We start from the raw sequence: 22,125 nt of genomic DNA, 5'->3' as shown, positions 1-22,125 counted from the left end.
TATATATATATGAAAATAGATGACAACTAACCAATTTCTTGCACGTTCTAAGACAAAGTATACATTAAATATATTTCTGATGATTTTCTTAATGTTTGTTGTAATGTATCATGTACCATAATTATAGAAAATTGTGTGATTAATTAGTTAAAAAAAAAAAAAAAAAAAAATTGCAATTCCCAGCCCTAATATTTACATTTAGTGCTTTGTGTTTTTGTCACAAAAACATTTATACTTAATCGAATGAAAATAAATTCTACTCTCTCTATTTCACTCAGACAAACACACACACACACACACACACACACTCATTTTTTATATCATTGTGGGGACTCTCCATAGACTTCCATGCATTTTATGGATTTTATATAGACCTAACAATAATTTCTATCCCCTAACCCTACCCCTAAACCTAACCCTCACAGAAACCTTTTTGCATTTTTACATTTAAAAAAAAAATAATAAAAATATAAAAATAAAACATTGTTTAGTGTGTTTAATAAGCCATTTCTCTCTTGGGGACTGTAGGCTGGGCCCCACAATGTAGGTGATCTCAGGTTTTACTATCCTTGTGGGGACATTTGGTCCCCACAATGTAGCATAAACATGTACACACACACACACACACACACACGTGCAAGCCTCTGCAAAGAAACAGGGGGATTCAAGAACAATATTAAACCGGTCTGTGGACCATGCAATTTCAATTACCAAAGAGAATCAAAAAGCTGAAAGGAATTTAAATTGATTCCTACATTTAAAAAAAGCACCAGCAGTCCCCTGGGTACCTCGAACAGAATGTTATCCTGGAATCAAATCTGTTGTTTGTGTATACATCCAGTCTAAAGGAACACATTTGTTTGTGCACGAGTCCATGACATCAGAGACATTACTGGGCATAAGAACTGAAAAGGATTTCACCATGCTAACATACATGTCTACAGATATGACACCCTCAAAGTCAAATGGATTACATTTAACACCACTGAAATTTTGAGGAAGCAGAACAGGATAGTTACACACATTAATGCAGACACAGTCCGTACAGTGTTGATGGCCAGATAACAGATTTATGCACAGCTAAGAAGATTAATGTACGTGCTTTTAAAAAGCGCTTGCAGATCATTCTTACGCTGTAAACAGCTTTAGAGAAAACCAAAGCGATAAATAGGAAATACATTTATTAATCTAAGCAGCTTAGTTCAGGTTGAACTCGCCCGGCAAATTAAGTTTGCTGGATTTCACAGAAAATAAACAGCACAGGCTGGAGCGGATAAGAAAGTGTCAGCAAAATATTGTATCATGATTTATATTCCGCCTTCATGTTCAGAGATGATTTCCTTGCCTCCTCATTATTACAAGTACAGACTATTTTTAAGTTCACTCTGAGGCTGTTTGTGTATGAATTTGAAATGCTGGTCTTTGAGTATTATTTAAATTACTTTTGGCTCAGAAGTACAGTGCATTCAGAAAGTATTCAGACCCCTTCATTTCTTTCACATTTTGTCATGTTGCAGCCTTATGCTAAAATGCTTTATTATTATTTTTCACATCAATCTACACTCCATACCCCATAATAGCAAAGCAAAAACCATATTTTTGATAACTTTGCAAATTTATTAAAAAGAAAAAAAAAATTCACATTGACATAAGTATTCAGACCCTTAACTCAGTACTTAGTTGAAGCACCTTTGGCAGCGATTACAGCCTCAAGTCTTTTTGGGTATGATGCGACAAGCTTTGCACACCTGGATTTGGGGATTTTCTGCCATTCTTCTCTGCAGATCCTCTCAAGCTCTGTCAGGTTGGATTGGGACCGTCGGTGGACAGCCATTTTCAGGTCTCTCCAGAGATGTCCGATTGGGTATAAGTCCGGGCTCTGGCTGGGTCACTAAAGGACATTCACAGAGTTGTCTCTAAGCCTCTTGTGTTGTCTTGGCTGTGTGCTTAGGGTCACTGTCCTTTTGGAAGGAGAACCTTCGGCCCAGTCTGAGGTCCTGAGCTCTCTGGACCAGGTTTTCATTAAGGAAATCTCTGTATTTTACTGCATTCAGCTTTCCTTCAGCTCTGACCAGTCCCCCAGTCCCTGCCGCTGAACCCCCACCCCATACAGCATGATGCTACCACCACCATGTTTCACTTTTGGGATGGTATTGCACAGGTGATAAGCGGTGCCTAGTTTCCTTCAGACTTGACACTTGGAATTGAGGCCAAACAGTTCAATCTTCATTTCATCAGACCAGAGAATCTTGTTTCTCACAGTCTGGGAGTCCTTTAGGTGCTTTTTTGAAAATTCCAAGTGGGTTATCATGTGTCTTGCACTGAGGAGAGGCTTTCGTCTGGCACACTCTGACATAAAGCCCAGATTGGTGGAGTGTTGCAGTGATGGTTGTCCTTCTACAAGTTTCTCCCATCTCCACACATGATCTCTGGAGCTCAACCAGAGTGACCATTGGGTTCTTGGTCACCTCTCTTACCAAGGCCCTTCTCCCCCGATTGCTCAGTTTGGCTGGGCGGCCAGCTCTAGGAAGAGTCCTGGTTGTTCCAAACTTCTTCCATTTATGCGTTTTCAGCTGTGAAACCTTATATAGACAGGTGTGTGCCTTTCCAAATCATGTACAACCAATTGAATTTGCAACAGATGGACTCCAATAAAAGTGTAGAAACATCTCAAAGATGATCCAGGGAAATGGGATGCACCTGAGCTAAATTTAAAGTGTCATAGTAAAGGGTCTGAATACTTAAGCCAATGTGATATTTCAGTTTTTTTCTTTTTAATAAATTTGCAAAGTTTTCAAAAATATGTTTTTTGCTTTGTCATTATGGGGTATGTGGATTGATGTGAGAAAACAAATATTTCATATTTTAGCATAAGGCTGCAACATAAATTGAGAACAAAATGCAGGGGTCTGAATACTTTCTGAATGCACTGTATGGCTGATGTTGCAGAGTTTGAGCATTTGGCAGTGAGATAAACAGAGAAAGAGAGAGAGGGATTCGGCACATGGGGTATGAAAAATGGGTGTTATATGAAAATTGACTGATGGCTTAGAGCAGTGGTTCTCAACCCTGTTCCTGGAGGCCCCCCAACACTACACATTTTGGATATCTCCCTTTGGTTGAGAACCACTGGCTTAGAGTATGTTTTACAGTCTGCTGAAGACGAGAGAAGATTCACACCTTTTCCGTGAGTGAAGTGATATTGCAGTGCTACTGAAATGTAAGCTTGAGTCAGTCTAGAATAGCGTAGCGGGGGAGAGAAAGTTGGGTTGGAGTGTGTGTCGAGGTCGAGCCTTCGGGCTGTTCTTTCTCTCCTAGTGAGACTCATAAAAGATGGAAGACACACTGCAATGGCTCCTCATTCTTGCCCAAACACACATACATGCATACACATACACATGCACAGACAGACAGACAGACAGACAGGCAGGCAGGTAGACAGACTCATTCTTCATAGTCTTCAATCCCTCCACCTGACAGAGGCTCAAATTTTCAAACCCTTCATTGCAGTGTCTCTTAAATAAATCTTTTATAGCCAGCCCCTCCCTGCAATCTCTTGCAGTGAAACCCTACATTATTCAGTGTTGTCTTTATTTTGAGTGTATATACTAGCTGCTTAATTGGCACACCTGTTTCTGTCAGTCATACAAGCAATTGTAAATTATCTGCTTGTGTGTTTACACACCCATTGCAGAATTTGCAAGATGTTGAAATGCTCTTTTTTTTTTTTTTTTTTTAAAGGGATCTTATTCACTTCCAGGAAGAAGATATAAGTACAAAACATAACAGGTATTAATATATATTCCAAAATAGAAAATAATAACTGAATTTACACAAATAGTGTGCAACAGTCGGGTTCTGGGGGGGGGGGGGGGATAAATAAATAAATAAATAAAAATTGGCAAACTGATTTTGAACGAAAAAAAAAAAAACATTAAAGACAGGCCTGCCTTGAGCTCCGAAGTTGTTAATCAATGGTGTATGCTTCTGTTGAAGCTATCAGAGTAAAATAGAGCAGTTTCTTGTGAAGAACTAAACTACCCATGATCCTGAATGGAAACGATCCACCAATCAGAAAATCATGGCAAATAAACAAAGGCAATTTAAACAAACATATATATATATATATATATATATATATATATATATATATATATATATATATATATATATATATATATATATTCTATCCTTATCACTAACTTTAAATTAATAGTTTGTTAATTTCTCATCATTTCTATTTCAGTTGCGCCATCCACAATGTTTCATAGGATTGTAGTTTATTCCTTACTGAAAGACGTCTTGTACCTATGTCTTTTGTCCAATTTTTTTTTTTTTTTTTTTTTTTGCTTCAAATCAAAGTTTGTATTTTTCTTAAGGCTTAAAACTATTTTATGAGGAATTTTATATAATAATAATAATAATAATAATAATAATTATTATTATTATTATTATTATTATGGGAAAACTACTTCCGGAACCAAGACAGCTCTTAATTCATGTGTGTATGAGTCCCTGGTTTGTTCTGGGCAGTGAAGCTGTCCATTTTTCTTAACAAAAAGCCTCAATGTACTGCAAGTTCTTTGGTTTCCTGATAGTGTTCTGCACTTTTGACTTCACTCACACTGACTCAGTGATGTTGAGATCCAGGTTTGCCACTCAAAACAACTGAGGGACTCAAACACAACTATCACAACATGCTGCAAGCAGTCATTGATGCTCAAAGAGGCAACACACAATATAAAGAACAAAGGGCACTCTATGTACACTTTTGAAAAGTGTAATTTGTGTGTTTATTTTCATTTATTGTTTTTGGATTGTTGGAATTTACTTAATTATCTGTTTTGCGGCTTCTTCAGACTGGTACTAACAAAACTTCTAGAAGTACAGTCAATATTTTTATAAAGTCAAAAAATCAATGATTGCTGGTTTGTATGTGTTGTGCTTCTCATGATAAATCTGTTAATAATAGAACCAGGGCAGCTGATTGGAAATAAACAGAGGCAGGTATGATTTATGCTGCTGATGTTGCCAGATCATCCTTGAAGAGTAATGCATTATGGGAATAGCCTGACTGATAATGAGCGCTGTATGAATGAAAGGACTGAAGTTTAAATCGATTAGTGCTTGGCTCTCACTCACATCCATCACAACTCAGCTGATGCATGCACTCTCAATCAGGTCCTGTTTTTCAATAGAGGATTTGTAAATTAATCTCTCTAATAAAACCTAGAGGATTGTTTAAACAACAATCAGTTCTGACATGCATGATTAACAAAAACTTAACAATGAACATGCTCAAAGTTCCATAGGAGGTTTATAAAACAGCATGAAGAATTACTCCAGCATAACAGCTGCATTGTAAATAATATGAATTATTCAAGTTTTTAGAGTAGAACTTTGCTGACCACAAAGTTACTCTGTTAGAATATTGTTTTTCACTTAAACAATATTGAACAATATTCAAATGAAATTTTCTTATTGCAATTTAAAACTGAAGTGTGTAATTTTTTGGTGTTAAAATACTTTATTTTTCCTTTCCCAAAAATAAAATAAAATAAATAAATAAATTAATGCAGAAACAACTGCTCTCGTTCATTTTCTTGAAAACTGTAAACACCGTGTCTCTGTGGCGTTACAAAAAGTCTTCTGTTTGTTTTGAGCCACCCGTCTCATGAGAAATAACAACATTGACTTGACCATTTGCGTGAGTTTGGGGCAGGACTATCTGTTTGCTTGATCAAATATGTGTGGAATTACAAACATCAGCTTTAATGTTACTAAAATTATCTATGATCATCTCCTACCTGTTTTATGTATGGTCATCTCTTACCCGTAACCCATCTCCTAATTTGCTTAAAAGAATCGTTCACCAAAAAATGAATAATATGACATCCTTTTACTCACCCTTATGCTGTCTCAAACTCGTATGAGTTCCCTATCTGTCACTCATTCGACGTTGGTGTCGATGTAGTGACACTAGGGGTCACTCTTGGGAGCCCGAGACACCTCTGGTCTTTGATAAAAGGCCAATGAAAATTGGCGAGTGGTATTTGCATGCCACTCCCCCGAACATACAGGTATAAAAGGAGCTGGTATGCAACCACTCATTCAGATTTTCTCTTCGGAGCCGAACGGTCATGCTCGCTGAGCTGAATACTACTGTTCATTCACCTGCTGGATCGGGTTGATGCATATGAGGCCGCTTCAGCACTGGCTTCAGACTCGAGTCCCGAGACGGGCATGGCGCCACGGGACACACCGCGTGGCCATTACGTCGGTCTGTCACCATCTTTTCAGCCCTTGGACCGACCTCTCGGTTCTACGAGCAGGTGTTCCCCTAGAACTGGTCTCCAGGCGCGTCGTGGTCACGACAGACGCCTCCAAAACGGGCTGGGGCGCTGTTGGCAATGGGCACGCAGCCGCCGGCCTCTAGACGGTTCCACGGCTGCGTTGGCACATCAACTGCCTCGAGTTACTGGCAATTCTGCTCGCCCTGCGGAGGTTCCGGCCGTTGATCCAGGGCAAGCACGTGCTAGTTCAGACAGACAGCACGGCAGCGGTAGCATATGTCAACCGCCAAGGCGGTCTGCGCTCCCGCTGTATGCCACAACTCGCCCGCCGTCTCCTCCAACGGAGATAGCAGCACCAAGTCGCTGCAAGCCACTCACATCCCGGGCAACCTCAACACTTCGGCGGACGTGCCATAACAACAGGTTACCCTCAAGGGAGAGTGGAGACTCCACCTTCAGGTGGTCCAGCTGATTTGGAGTCGATTCAGTCAGGCACAGGTGCACCTGTTCGCCTCCCAAGAATCCTCCCACTGCCCGCTCTGGTACGCCCTCACCGAGGCCTTCCTCGGCATAGACGTGCTGGCACACAGCTGGTCCCCTGGCATATATGCGTTTTCCCCCAGTGAGCCTGCTCGCACAGACCCTGTGCAAGGTCAGGGAGGATGAGGAGAAGGTCGTCCTGGTAAGCACCCTACTGGCCCACCCAGACGTGGTGCTCGGACCTCACGCTCCTCGTGACAGCTCCCCCCGGGCAAATTCCCCTGATGAAGGACCTTCTTTCTCAGGGAAGGGGCACCATCCGGCACCCGTGCCCAGACATCTGGAATCTCCATGTCTGGCCCCTGGACGGGACGCGGAAGACCTAAGCTGTCTCCCACCTGCGGTGGTAGACACGTTCACTCAGGCTAGGGCTCCCTCTACGAGGCGCCTGTATGCCTTTAAGTGGCATCTGTTCGCTAAGTGGTGTTCTTCCCGTCAGGAAGACCCCCAGAGGTGCGCAGTCAGATCAGTGCTTTCCTTCCTGCAAGAGAGGTTGGAAGGGAGGCTGTCCCCTTCTACCTTGAAGGTGTAGGTTGCTGCCATAGCAGCACACCATGACGCAGTCGACGGTATGTCCTTAGGGAAGCATGATCTGATCATCAGGTTCCTAAGAGGCGCCAGGAGGCTGAATCTCTCCAGGCCACGCCTTGTTCCCTCATCGGACCTCTGTAGTTTTTCAGGGTCTACAGAGAGCCCCCTTTGAGTTTTGCAGTCAGCCGGGCTTAAGGCACTCTTCTTGAAGACTGCCCTCCTGACTGCACTCACTTCCATCAAGAGGGTAGGTGACCTGCAAGCATTCTCTGTCAGCGAAAACATGCCTGGAGTTCAGTCCGGGCTATTCTCACGTGATCCTGAGACCCCCGACCGGGCTATGTGCCCAAGGTTCCCACCACTCCATTTAGGGACCAGGTGGTGAACCTGCAAGCGCTGCCCCAGGAGGAGGTAGACCCAGCCCTGTCGTTGCTGTGTCCGGTGTGCGCTTTACGCATCTATTTGGATCGCACGCAGAGCTTTAGAATCTCTGAGTAGCTCTTTGTCTGCTTTGGTGCACAGCAGAAAGGAAGCGCTGTCTCCAAGCAGAGGATCGCCCACTGGCTCATTGACGCCATAACTATGGCATGTCTCACCCAAAACATGCTTCCCCCAGTAGGGCTACGAGCCCATTCTACCCGTGGTGTAGTGGCTTCTTGGGCCCTGGCCAGAGGTGCCTCTCTAACAGACATTTGCAGAGCAGCGGGCTGGGAAACACCCAACACCTTTGCAAGGTTCTACAACCTCCGGGTGGAACCAGTTTCATCCCAGGTAGTGGCACGCAACACAAGCGGATAAGCCCGGGATAGTCGGCCGGGTTTATCGCTTGCACATAGCGCCTTCCACCTCCTTTTGAGCTGAAGACGTGTGCTGTTAATTCCCAGTAGCTTTCACAAAAGTTGTTCCCTGGTTGACTTCCTCCGAGCCCTGTGGCAGTCGAGTTTTCGGAGAGACTCGCTACACGCGCTAACTAAGAGCCCGGTTCTGGGGTAGGTGCTCCGCATGTGGCGGTTCCCTGTAAGGCTAACCCCATGCGATCTATATCTTCCGCTAGTTCGTTTCCCTACTGGCAAACTGCATCTTCCTTGGGCAGAGCCCCTCAGTCTCCATGTTGTAGTAACTCCTCCCCCATTGGGCAGGATCTACCTTGAAGGTTCTCCACATGGTTGGAAAGACCATGTGATGTATTCTTCCACTTAAATATCCCCCCCTCTCTTGGGGCGAGGTGTGGTCTCCGCGGTGTCCTCCCCTTGGGAGGGACACCCCCCGACTAGACCTGGCGGCCCAGTCAGATAATCCCCCTTCTTTTTAGGGAGTGGAAAAAGAGAAGGGGAAAGAGGCCACGACTGCGTTAAGCCTGTCTCTATCTCTGGGTAGTCGACTTGTCCCCAAAAAGGGCCGTTCGACACTCATAACTGTGTTGGGGGAGGTTACGTGTCGACCTGGTGCGCTGGCTATGAGGCACACAGCAAGTCTGCCCACCACACACCGCCAGTTCACGTAACACAGTTCAGCCTTGTGGCGTTTTGTATAGGGACCCCTAGTGTCACTACATCGACACCAACGTCGAGTGAGTGACAGATAGGGAACGTCATGGTTACTGGTGTAACCTCCGTTCCCTGATGGAGGGAACGAGACATTGGTCCCTCCTGCCACAACGCTGAACTACCCGCTGAAATGGCCGGACCTTATATCGGCTTCTCAGCGTAAAACCTGAATGAGTGGTTGCATACCAGCTCCTTTTATACCCGTATGTTCGGGGGAGTGGCATGCAAATAGCACTCGCCAATTTTCATTGGCCTTTTATCAAAGACCAGAGGTGTCTCGGGCTCCCAAGAGTGACCCCTAGTGTCACTACATCGACACCAACGTCTCGTTCCCTCCATCAGGGAACGGAGGTTACACCAGTAACCATGACGTTTCTTCTGCGGAACACAAATTAAGGTATTTTCATAATTGTATAATGAGTTTTTATACATACAATGCAAGTGGTTAAGTGCAAGGAAGTGTAATTGAGCTTCTCTCATGAACGTCCCGAGGAGACTGCTGATATCAACATTTATAGTGAATAAGGTGTTACATTTTAATCTGTTTCTCATCCAAAACTGATCATATCGCTTCAGCAGAAATGGACTAAACCGCTTGAGTTATATGGATTATCTTTCTGCTTCCTTTTTGGTCACATGCCATTTTTGGACTTTGGAAGTTTTGGACCTGACTGACTTGCAGTAGCATTGTTTGTATTCTGCAGAAGAAAGAAAGTAATATAAGTTTGATACAGCATAAAGGTAAGTAAGTGATGAGAGAATTATCCTTTACAGGGATAATTCATGTAAAAATGAACATTCTGTCACTTTTCACTCACATTCAAGCATGTATGACTTTCTGTCTTCCATGAAACACAAACAGACTTTTTTTTCTCCATATAATGAAAGTCAATAGTGACTCTGGGCTGTCAAGCTGCATAGAGGACAAAAAAAAAAAAAGTTAAACCACAGTGAAAGCTGTAGATGCAACTCATGCACTATTTTCCAAGTCATCTGAAGCCATACGATCACTGTGTGAGGAGCAGACCGAAGTTTGAGTCGTTATTCACTCTCAAATCAAGTAAAATCATAGATCAACTCCCGTAAGCAGTGCACAAATAAAATATGGTGACACAACAATAACATCAAACCTCATTAGTCAGTTGTGAGTTAGTTGTGTCATGGTGTCAAGAAACAATGAGGTTTGATGCGGGTTTGAAGCGATATTAGGGTGAGTAAATAATGTCATAATTTTCATTTTGGCAAATAAATGGCAAATAAATGCCTCTTTCTTTTAGCATATATAGCCCCGGGAATCCATTACAAATCCCTGAGACAGGCAAGTAATTTGTACTAAAATAAACTGGAATCATGAACTGTCCCCTTGACGTAATGTGACTCATTATCAAAATCCAATTAGCCTCAAACAGGGAGTGACAATGGATAGTGTGTAAAAAGCTTTATTATGTGTGTATTAGGCCCTCTGTGACAGAAATGCGGAAACGAAACTTATTTTTCTTTCTTTTTTTTTGTCATTGCTTTGTTAATTAGGGTGCACACACTCTCTTTAGAGTTGTTAATGGGTTCATCTCCCAATTTCTAAACATTTCTGTTCCAGAAATATCATTTAATATTTATCAGAAGAGACACAGAGAGATCCTGAGTGTTAATGCTTGAAAAAATGGAAATAAAAATGTGATATATATATATATATATATATATATATATATATATATATATATATATATATATATATAAAGTGTTCCCCCAGACTACATCTTGCATAGTGCACTGCCCTCATCACTGCCATCTGTTCCTCATCTTCCTCACCTGTCTTCCATTCCCTCATTAGCTCCTTTTGTATAAATATCCTCTAGTTTTGATTCCTTTGTCAGTTCTTGAATTGTTTTGTTGTAATGTTGAATTGTTACAAGTTTGATTATGTATTGTTATGTTTAGTAGTCACTTAGTAGTCTTCCGCTCCAGCATATCTCCTTGCGTGTTCCCTAGATTTATTCCCTGTATGCCACTTGTTCCACTCCAGCGTCTACCATTAAAAGATTGAAAGTTAATCTACTCCTGCGTCTCCTCTCTTCCACTCCTCGAACCAACGTGACAATGTTGTTCATTCTTCTATACAATAAAAGTGAATGGTGACTAAGGCTGTCATTCTTCTAAACATCTCATTTTGTGTTTCACAGAAGAAAGACATATGGGTTTGGAACATCATGACTGTGAGTAAATATTGACAGAATTCCCAATTTTGGGCAAACTACTTTTCAATAATTTAGATTTTTTAAAATGTAAATAATAGCTTGTTTACCTTTGTTCATAAAATAATTGTATTCCTAATAAGTGGTTAAATGTTGATGTACTTACAGCAAATGTCTTCCTCTGTCTTACACATGGACAGACAGTAACATAATGTTCACTCTGTTCTATTCCAGAGCCCTCTAAATGGGCTAGAAGGGATATGAGAGTGTGGGCTAAATTAGCAAAAAGAACTTGTACCGATAATGTTCCTGTCCTGATAATACTGCCTTTTCTCTTTCCCAGCTCTTGAAGTCTGATCAATGCCCATGTCTCATGTGAAATGCTCTCAAAAACCACTGCCAGCACATCTGGGTTAATTGGCCGCCATTCCCTGGTCCCACAAATCGTGTGATTTATGTAGCATTGGTGGAAACATGAACTTTATTTGATCCTTCTTTCAAATGATCTTCTGGCAGAATGGTAGGCTTGTGAATAGAACATGTAGGCTTCAGATTATGCAGAATGCCTCAGCCACATAAATAACAATCTAATCTATAATTCCGAGGACATGAAGTGCAAAATAAATAAGCTAAATTAATAGAGGGAGTGAATGAGGAAAAGGGGAATGGGGGAAGGAAAGGAATTTCTGTGCAGAATCAGAAATAGAAAAAGATGAAAGATTTCATGTAAAAATATCACTTATTTAGAGTGTGCAAGGCAAGTATTTGAATACCATTACTTGATTAAAACATTAAAGTCATTAAATATATATATATATATATATATATATATATATATATATATATATATATATATATATATATATATATATATATATACATATATATATATGTTTTTATGCTATCAATGTTTTTTCAAGATTTATGAAACCAACATAGACAAAATCACATTTCCTTCCCTTACTTCAAACTTTGGACAATTAAATAATATCTCAATTGAACCATGTAAGGCACTGTCATTGTTCGTAATTGGTCTTTCCCTGGAGGAGCTGAAATGCCAATGTTGTCATGTTGGCCCAAAAGCATCCCTTCGTTACTGAAGAGATGGAAGGTTAGGCTACAGCACTGTGCAGCTAATTAAAGCTAGTATCTTTCTCTAACCGCTGAATTATAGATGACAAGTCATCAGCAGGGCTGGTTTATAATTACCAGCTTGCCAACAGGACTTGTTTTCCTTCTCATGTTTTGAGTGTCATTGTTGGAATAATTTTTTTTTGTCTTTGATAGACTGAAGTTTGCATCCATCTCCTTTTCACATTCGAAAAATCATTTACGGAGTTGTAGCCATACTACCTGCCTGTAGTCACTGCATTCCCCAGCAGTCAAATCATCCTGCATTTGTAATTTCCCCTATTTGGACTGACATAGCTCTCTCTCAGGCTTGTCCTGTCTTTCCTTTCCTCTCTCATTTGGACAGCAAGATTGCTCTGGAAGGTTGAAGACAGACAGCAATCTGTCAAGGCCATAGGCTATGCTGTGCCATCTGCCGTGGAGTGAGATTATGCGAGTGAGTTTGGCCGGCTGGCATTGTTTTGACTGTCTCAGCTCAATCCCAGATTTTTGACTGTGCTTCTCACACACTGCACACGATGGAGGCGATAGAGGGGGTGAAAGAGAGAGAAAACAAAAAAAGCAGGGAGGGAACATATACCATCTAACTGATGGCTGAAAAGAAAGTATTAATCAATATGCAGTGTTGTGACCACCCATGTGCTGTTTGTAAGGGCCCTGACGCCCTCCACCAGTAAAAATAAATCTGTGTTTGTGGGTGGGTGGGTTGGGGGTGGAGGGGTTGTGAGCCTGCATTAAGTGATATACCTCATTATATCCTTAAGATGCACAATATACAGTATATGCTGCCTTGACTCTATTGCCCAAATTGTTTTGTGTGTTATGCTTAATGATTTAACAGTATCATGGAACTCTCCATAGTTTGAAACCAAAATCATGCAGTATTTTTATTTTATTTATTATTTTATGAAGTCTTTTTTTTTTTTTTTTTAAGATGTGTTAGTTGAATGGTTACATTTGCAATTAATAAAATAGGGGGGGCAGATTCAAATTCCGATCTAGCATTTAAAAAAAAATACAAATTTGGTGAAACCAAGTAAAATTGCAACTAAACTTCACAGCAGATAAATTTTTATGTACGGACAGATTTGATAGTTATATAATAATAATAATAATAATAATAATAATAATAATAATAAAAATACCTGCCTGTAGTCACTGCAATAATAACAATAATTAAAAAAAGTTTTGAGTAACATGAGGGTACGTAGGTTGAATATGGCAATATTTTGTTTAGAGCCGTTCTTCAGTTTAAATGATCTGTGAAATGTGTGACTCTATTGGACTGACCAAATTCAGACATGTGAATAGGTGATTTCTGCCACAAACCTTTTTATTTTTAACTAAAAAATTTAATTCTAGGGTTGCACAATAAATCGGCAGATGATTTATTATTGGCTGATAACTGGGAAGATTAAAATGTTAACACATAATAGTGGTGATAGTGAAATTACCACAGATATTTTTACAAATAATTTGTTATGATTTATTTGCTTGTGGCAGAGGATCTCTGAATGCTTGTGGCTTCTCTTCTTCAGGCAGGCAGTCTCCAGTGTCATGAACAACGTGTGTGACCCGGACAGATTTAAAGCCAATTTAGCATTAAATACAACATTGTCTTTGGGCTCTTTTATTTAGGGATCATCTGCATTAAGTAATGATATGTCATTGTTTATATTCTGTTAATGTTTCAAGAAGCAATACACGAAAATGCGACAAAAAAACACATCGAAAGAAACTTTTTTGATGCATGTTATGACTTCATGAAACATGGCATACTGTTACTTCCAGCAGATCATTTTAATTAATAATTTTCATCTAATGACACACAAAACATGGCTAGTATTAATAGTGATTGTATTGGCATGCACTTCACTTCTACCAGTTGATTTTGAAAAATTACATTCATTAATTTAAACATGAAAAAATTAAACCAAACATATTTCAAAATTCAAAATACACTTTAAATGAAACGAAAATATCATCAAAATAATTAAGTGGTCAAAAATCCTACCAAATCCAGACATTTTACTCTCTCCAACTTATTTTACTGTCATCTATTGCAGTGACTTAAAAATCACTCACTGATTAAAAATCACTATGACAACAGGTGGGAAATTACCAATACAAATTAGATCATGAATACAACTGTAAATATAAACATAATAATAATAATAATAATAATAATAATAATAATAATAATGGAAAATAAACCATGACAGATAGTTTAACACAAATCTCATAAATGTTTGTTACATAAGATAATCCAACTCATCAGTCAGTGACATAATTTGAAGTTGCACTATATTTTCAGAATTTTGACATGAACTGTATTACCACCTACTGGTTGAATCTCCAAACTGCAAATGTATGAACTTAATTTAGACTGTGCACTTAGAACAGACCTGTTTGTGAAACGCTGTTGCATAATGACCTATTTTTTTTAGTAAAATAGCAAATCGCCACTTCATTAACATACAGTACATCCCACAGGTTGTGCGCATAAACCCACAGATAGTGCAAACACTCCCACCCACGCTCACTTGCGCTTTGTGCTGTCATGAAAATTGCACTTAGAATTAGCGCTCTCACGGAAATAAGATAAGATGAAGTGCACGGTCGTTATGTGTAGCGCTGCGCTTTGCACACTCACAGAAACAGAGCCCCTAATCTTTGGTTATTTACCAGATATATATATATATATATATATATATATACATTGCACACGATGGAGGTGAAAAAGGGGGTGAAAGAGAGAGGATGAGTGAGAAAAAAAGACAGGGAGGGAACAGATACCATCTAACTGATGGCTGAAGAGAAAGTATAAATCAATATGCAGTGTTGTGACCACCCATGTGCTGTTTGTAAGGGCCCTGATGCCTTCAACCAGTAAAAATAAATCTGTGTTTGTGGATGTGTTGGGGGTGGAGGGGTTGTATAAGAGCCTGCATTAAGTGATATACCACATTATATCCTTAAGATGCACAATATACAGTATATGCTGCCTTGACTCTATTGCTCAAATTGTTTTGTGTTATGCTTAATGATTTAACAGTATCACGTCACAGATTCCATCTCCAGTTTACTCTCTTATTATCAGTCAGCCATCAGAGCAATCATTCTCCCTGCATACCTAATTTGTTCTGAGATGTTTGGATTCAGCAGCCCCTAATGAGTACTGCGTGTCCAAAATATCAGCTCAATCATTAGAGAAACAAAGAAAGACTGAATTGATTTCATCTCCTGCCTTAAAGGATAAACAACATTTGGTTGTATAAGAAACAAACTTGCTCGACTTTTCTGCTACGCTCAAGATATCGGTTTCCATAACACAGGGGGCAAAAGGAGAATGTGGAGGTATTTACAGCCTGAACATTTTTGCTTCGGGCTGGATTCCAGTATATGTGTGCAGCATCCAAATATTCCCTAAATCTTATAGTAGGGTGTTTGCATATGTGTGTGTGTATGTGTGAGGCTGTATTGCCTCGGGCAAAGTCGGAACTGCAGGATGAGGCATCACTCTGTAGTCACTAATAAGGAGACTAATCTTATTCCACATGCCGTTATCAACAAACTGATGCAATTTTACACAGAGATGTGGAGATTTTACAGAGTGCTACTGTAGAGTGCCTGTGTGTGAGGGATTCAGGCTAACACTTTAAGATTACAAATATCCAAACTTATGCGTCAGCTGAGCATTGACACTCTGAGGAGGGTTTCGCCTACACGTGAATTTTGTCAGATCTTATCAATGTCTGTGGGTCCGCTCTTAGCACACCTACCTAACTCTCAATACGCTAGAGTTTAACAATGCACTCCTCTCAGATGAGAAACCAACAGCACTATGTGTAAAGAAGAAACATCCCAGTGCAAGAAAAACAAGATCTGGATCTGGTACAAACACCTGGCAGGCAAATTCATACAGTAGAGGATGAGCAAAAAGACAGAGAGGAGAGAGAGTGAGATTGTTCTTGAGTAAACAAAACTAATGAGCTTTTGTGATGTATAAACTATCGTAGGCCTTTCATCCCTGAGACTTTAATATAACTCTTTCTCTCAGCTGAGCAGATGTGTAATATGCCTCACCTGCTAGATGAGGCCAGAATTAGCCTACATAACAACATGGGCAAAGGCAGGATGACTGCATCCCTTAGCAGAACATTACTGTGTGGGGAAGAGTCAATTCCATTTCCCTGCCATCCAGGATCCAATTCCTCACACATACTAGCAAACAAAAGACAGAAGGCCACATGTTCTTAGTGATGGCAGGGATCTGTAAAAGGCACAGGTGTGCATGCCTTCTGTCACACAAAGTATATCACTGTCTCTGTCTTGCTCTCTCTCTCTCTCTCTCTCTCTCTCTCTCTCTCTCTCTCTCTCTCTCTCACACACACACACACACACACACACACACACACACACACACACACAGAGAGAGAGAGAGAATACACACAGACAGAATATAGACTAAAAGGAGTAGTTCAACTAAAAATGATAATTCTCTCATTATTTACTCACCCTTATGCAGTTTCCAAACCCGTATGATTCTGCGGAACACTATAAGGATAACTGTAATGATAATTCTATTAGCATCCTTACCAACGGATGATAATGTTCCGCTTATTCTAAGCGCTCGCTGCAGTTATGTACACAGTCAAGAAAATGGATGTAGATAAACTGCTACTGCTCCACGTTTCGTGAAGAAACCAAATGATAAACAGATGTATACAACTTCAAAGGAGACAAGACAATGTTGTCGATATTAGCGCTGGATACCTGAGGTAATTTTATGCCTTAATGTCTTTTATTCATCTCCATTAATACTGAAGAAAAATGCAGAAAAAAAGCATGGCCGGTTCTTGAGCAGGAGTTTCCTGATGATTCAGTGCTGGAATGTGTTATTTTGAAGATGAGTGCACACTGGGGCTCAAGCCCTTTAAAGTTGGATGGATTTTGATTGGCTGTCAATGTTTTTATCAGTCATCACCTAGAAAAAAAAATAACTCTGAAAGTGATCCCAACGATATCGTTCCTCTGTGTCATTATCATTATAGTTGTGGTGTGGGCTAATCTCTTGCAGTTAGAACGATTTTTAAAACTTTATGGTTAAAGTTATCATTATAGTTATGGTTCTTGGTGTGAACGGGTCTTAATACTTAAAACAAGGCAAAAAAATAAAATAAAAAGAACTGCCAATGTGTAAGAAAAAAATAATATAGGATATATTCTCTGAAAATGAATAATATCTTAGACAAATTTAAAGTAAATTTGTAAATCTTAGAAGTAGATCTTTATTGAAGGATTTTTAGAAATGTATACTAGAAAACAAATCAAAAAGACAAGTTTTTGTTTTCATGAACAAAGAATGGTAAACACTCTTACATAGATCACACCACACACACACACACACACACACACACACACAAGACTTGGAAATAGGTAATACACTAAAACAGTAGATGGTATTACGGAGGAAGAACATCAGGTCAAACAAACTGCTAGTGAACAAAATGAGAGAGGGGGTGGGGGAGTGCAATGGGAGTCTCTCTCCCCCTCTGACATCTGGACTGAGGTAATAACATGCTACAAAACGTCAGCACAAGCAAACCATCTGTCTTTTGGCATGTTAATGGTAGTCATCTAAGACACTTTTCAGTGGCCAGTCTCAATTAGGTGTGTGTGTGGAGCAGAGAGGTGGTGCAGAATAAAATAGCACTCACAAGCATCTTTATGCAATTCCAGTGATGTATGTATTTTTTAGTTATCCTTAAAGGGATAGTTCACCCAAAAATGAAATTCTCTCATCATTTACTCACCCGCATGCCATCCCAGATGTGTATGGCTTTCTTTCTTCTGCAGAACACAAACAAAGAATATTTCAGCTCTGTAGGTCCATACAATGCAAGTGAATGGTGGCCAGAACTCTGAAGGTCCAAATAGCATCATCAATTTTCTATGATAGATTTTCATAAGTAACCCATAGCAATTCCTACAACTCCAATGGTTTAAACAATGTCTTCTGAAGCAATCCGATTTTTCCACTGTAAATCTTGCCATTACAGCCTCTGGGCACAATCATGATTTTAAGTTCATTCACACTTCCTGGTGCTTGACACATGCACAGAGCACTAGAGAGGCGCTTTCAGAACTGAATTCAAGCTTGAAATCATGATCGCCAAGGAGACTGCTGTCAAGATTTATAGTGAAAACAAATTATATTTTGGTCTGTTCTCACCCAAAACCAATTGGATCACTTCAGAACACATTGATTAAACCACTGGAGTCTTATGGATTACTTTTATGATGTCTTTGTGATAATAGGACCTTCGGAATTCTGGCTACCATTCACTTGTATTGTGAGGACCAACAGAGCTGAAATATTCTTTTAAAAATCTTCATTTGTGTTCTGCAGAAGACTGAAAGTCATACAGTCTGGGATGGCATGATGGTGAGCAAATGATGGGATAATTAAAAATTTTGGATGAACTATCCCTTTAATGTGTAACTGATCGCTTTAAACATTTAACATAGAACTACTTTCTAGTGCAAAATAAGTTGAAGTCCATGAAACATACTGAAGAAACAAACATTCATCCAGAACTAAAAAAAAATATATATATATATTATTGTGTGTGTGTGTGTGTGTGTGTGTGTGTGTGTGAGAGAGAGAGAGAGAGAGAGAGAGAGAGAGAGAGAGAGAGAGAGAGAGAGAGCTTACTATTTGCTGTTCTGCAAATTGTTCATTTTTTATTTTGAAAAGTTATTTTTGAAGGGCAACTTCAAAAAAGTTTTCTCCTTTTAAATCTATCAGAGAAAAGTACAATTTCTCATATACGTATAATCCCTTAATGTAAAACAAAGTCCATTCATTTCAATTAATTCATTAAAGATGCAATTGAGGTGCAGATATGGTGCAGCCTTGTTCTCTTGGCGAGGGTGTGCAGTCTTGTGAATCAATAGAACCACTGTTCCAGATGTTGTTTGGTTCATGTTTGAACACTTTGATTAAGAAACACTGCTCACTGGTAATGAGATGAATGCTAATTTGTGATAGTGTTATGAATTGACTTTAAACACTACAGTGAAAATGTAACTCAGCACACTTTATTTTGCAACTTTCTACAACTTACTTTGCTGTAATGAAGCAAACTCATCAATACTGTGATAAGACCAGCCTGTAAAGCTTATGGTTTGAAGCTAAACAAAGCATTTTAACTATCCAGACCATTTATGAACATTCATTTCCTAAGAAATTAATTAGAGAAACTTTTTTCTATACAAAAAAAAAAAAAAAAAAAACAAAAAAAGAGATATTTTACATAGGTCATTGAGGAGAAACACAAGAAGCTGGTCTGATTTGAAATAAATTTAATATTCAAAAACCTCATATTGGGGATATTTCATTCTCCTGAAGCCCCAAAAAACATCTCTTCATGGAGATTACAATCAAAGGGGTGTCATGTTCAATTTACAGGGTGATTTGTTTCTATTTCCCATCCTCCATTTCATTCATTGATGTCACCCTGATTCAAGATATTCACCACGAGAAGATGATGGAGGTGGGACCTTTAAGTATTTAAGATGACATTCTCCATAATAGAAACTAAGTCTAATGAGGAACATACCTCAGAATCACACTATTACAGTGTAATCTGGGTTGCTTGACCTGAGTGTTAATATAGTGGGGTTGAAATGGGCAGATCAACAGCATAATGAAGAAGGCAAGAGTTGCAGTGATTGATACTTTTTATATTTGTCTTGATTTGGTTTGGTTTTGATATTAGTCTTATTTGTTCTACTATGATGTCTGAAAAATAACTATTGCAGCTGCAAGTCATCCTTAAGCGAAAATTATTTAGGTTGGTTGTGGTCATTAAAAATGTCAGTTTTGAGTAGAGGTCGACCGATTAATTGTTGTTGCTGATTAATTGGCACCACTTGCTGATTTTGGAACTACTGGTTATCATCATAAATCAGCGATGATAGATTCAGATTATGACTGGTGGTTAAATATTAAAAAAAAAAAAAAAAAAAAAAAAATTCACTGACACTTTGTATGGGATTTTCTTGGTCAGAATCTGTCACCATTGACAAAATTGATCCATCTTTTTTATCCTCACTTCGATGGATATTTTGTTATGTTGGTTAGATAATCAAGTGTTCTAAATTGAAGTGAGGGCATGCAAAGAAAAAAAAAAAAACTATAGACCAATTTCAAGGACTATTTGTTGGTTTAAGGAAGTGATGTATTTGTTCCTTGAACATATCCAGCTAGTTGTCAAACTTTTTTAAAAGAACAGCAGGAGGCGTTTCATTCATAGTGACTTTAATATGATTAATGTTACTATTGTTAACATGATTATCATAAAATATCATAATTAAAAATTGGACCATGTTGGTTGGATGGATACTCCCTGGATACCTGGGACTAATGGAAATTCAAGTGTTTAGACTGTCAAAAAAAACAAAACAAAAAAACAACCACAAATGGACTAACAACTGTAGCACACATCTTATCTCTGGTAGGAAAACATAATTCTGCTACTTAATAGTAATTTGATAGGTAGAGTTTAGCTGGCTAGTTAAGTTAGAGTATTTCTTTACAGGCTCTAAATGTGACTATTAATCACTCCGATTATAATGAATAAAGCTAAAGTCATTTACACTTACATTTAGTCATTTAGCAGACGCTTTTGTCCAAAGCAACTTACAAATGAGGAACATAAGCATTTTGTCATACAAAACTCAACAATATTTGCAATATTGCATTCTCAAGTTCTTAGAGTAGCTGAAGTAGTATAAAAGCTAGCTGTCACAGCCGCAGTCACCATGTTTCCAAAGACTCTTATTTTGAAGTGGTTTTCATCCTCTGTCTTCTGTTTCCCCCGGACTACGTTTCCCAGTATGCAGTGCCCTCATTACTGCCATCAGTTCCCCATCATTCTCACCTGTTCTCGATTCTATCATCGGCCCTTTAGTGTATAAATACCCTCTAGTTTAGTTCCATCATTGTCAGTTCTTGTTCTTTGTTACATTGTTTATGTTAACCCAAACGACTGTCTAGTTTTGTGTCCTTTAGTCATCGTCTTCTTTGTATCCTCGCCTTTTTGTCATTGTCAATTAAAGGATTGATGCATTTTGATCCCACTCTCTAGACTCATCCCTGCAACACACGACAGAAGAACTGACCATCAAACAGACTTTCTCCTATATTCCTTCATAGTCACCTAGCACAGTCACCTAAGTCATGGAGCTGAACGGTCCTTTCTTGGAACTATTCAAACAAGATCTTCCTCTCTTGCAATACACCGTCAAGTTCTGTCAACTCGTCTCATCCACCGCAATCTCAGACCCCTATCTCAGTGCCATCTACGGAATGGGCTCGAATTTTCATCATCCGGTGGTCGATTCCCCGACACAGTCAGCGGCAGCGACCATGGCATTTCCCCCATAAGCTGTGAATTATGGCAGGAACTCCGGGCCACAGCCAGTGCCCATGCCTGCCATGGTTAACGAGCCAGTGCCCATGCCTGCCATGGTTAACGAGCCAGAGCCGATGCCTGTAGCCTCGACCGGTCCCGTAACAACGCTCCCAGCTGTCCAGAAGAGAAGGAAATGGACTCCTTCTCCCCGGTCTCTGCCCATGCTCACGACCATGGAGGTCGATCCCCAGTCTCTACCTGTGCTCTTGACCACGGGAGTCATTTCCCATGGCTCTTAGTCCTGAGCCTTCCACGGCTCTTAGTCCCGAGCCTTCCTCAGTCTCGCCCCTCGAGCCTCCCACGGCTGCGCCTGCCTCCCACGGCTCTGCCCCTCGGGCATCCCTTGGCTCCGCCTTTCACGGCTCCACCTGCCTTCAAGCCTCCCACGGCTCCACCCTCAGAGTCTTCC

This window comes from Myxocyprinus asiaticus, chromosome 1 (genome assembly GCF_019703515.2).
Source record: "Myxocyprinus asiaticus isolate MX2 ecotype Aquarium Trade chromosome 1, UBuf_Myxa_2, whole genome shotgun sequence".
Classification (NCBI taxonomy): Eukaryota; Metazoa; Chordata; class Actinopteri; order Cypriniformes; family Catostomidae; genus Myxocyprinus; species Myxocyprinus asiaticus.
This window is presented reverse-complemented; position numbering follows the sequence as displayed.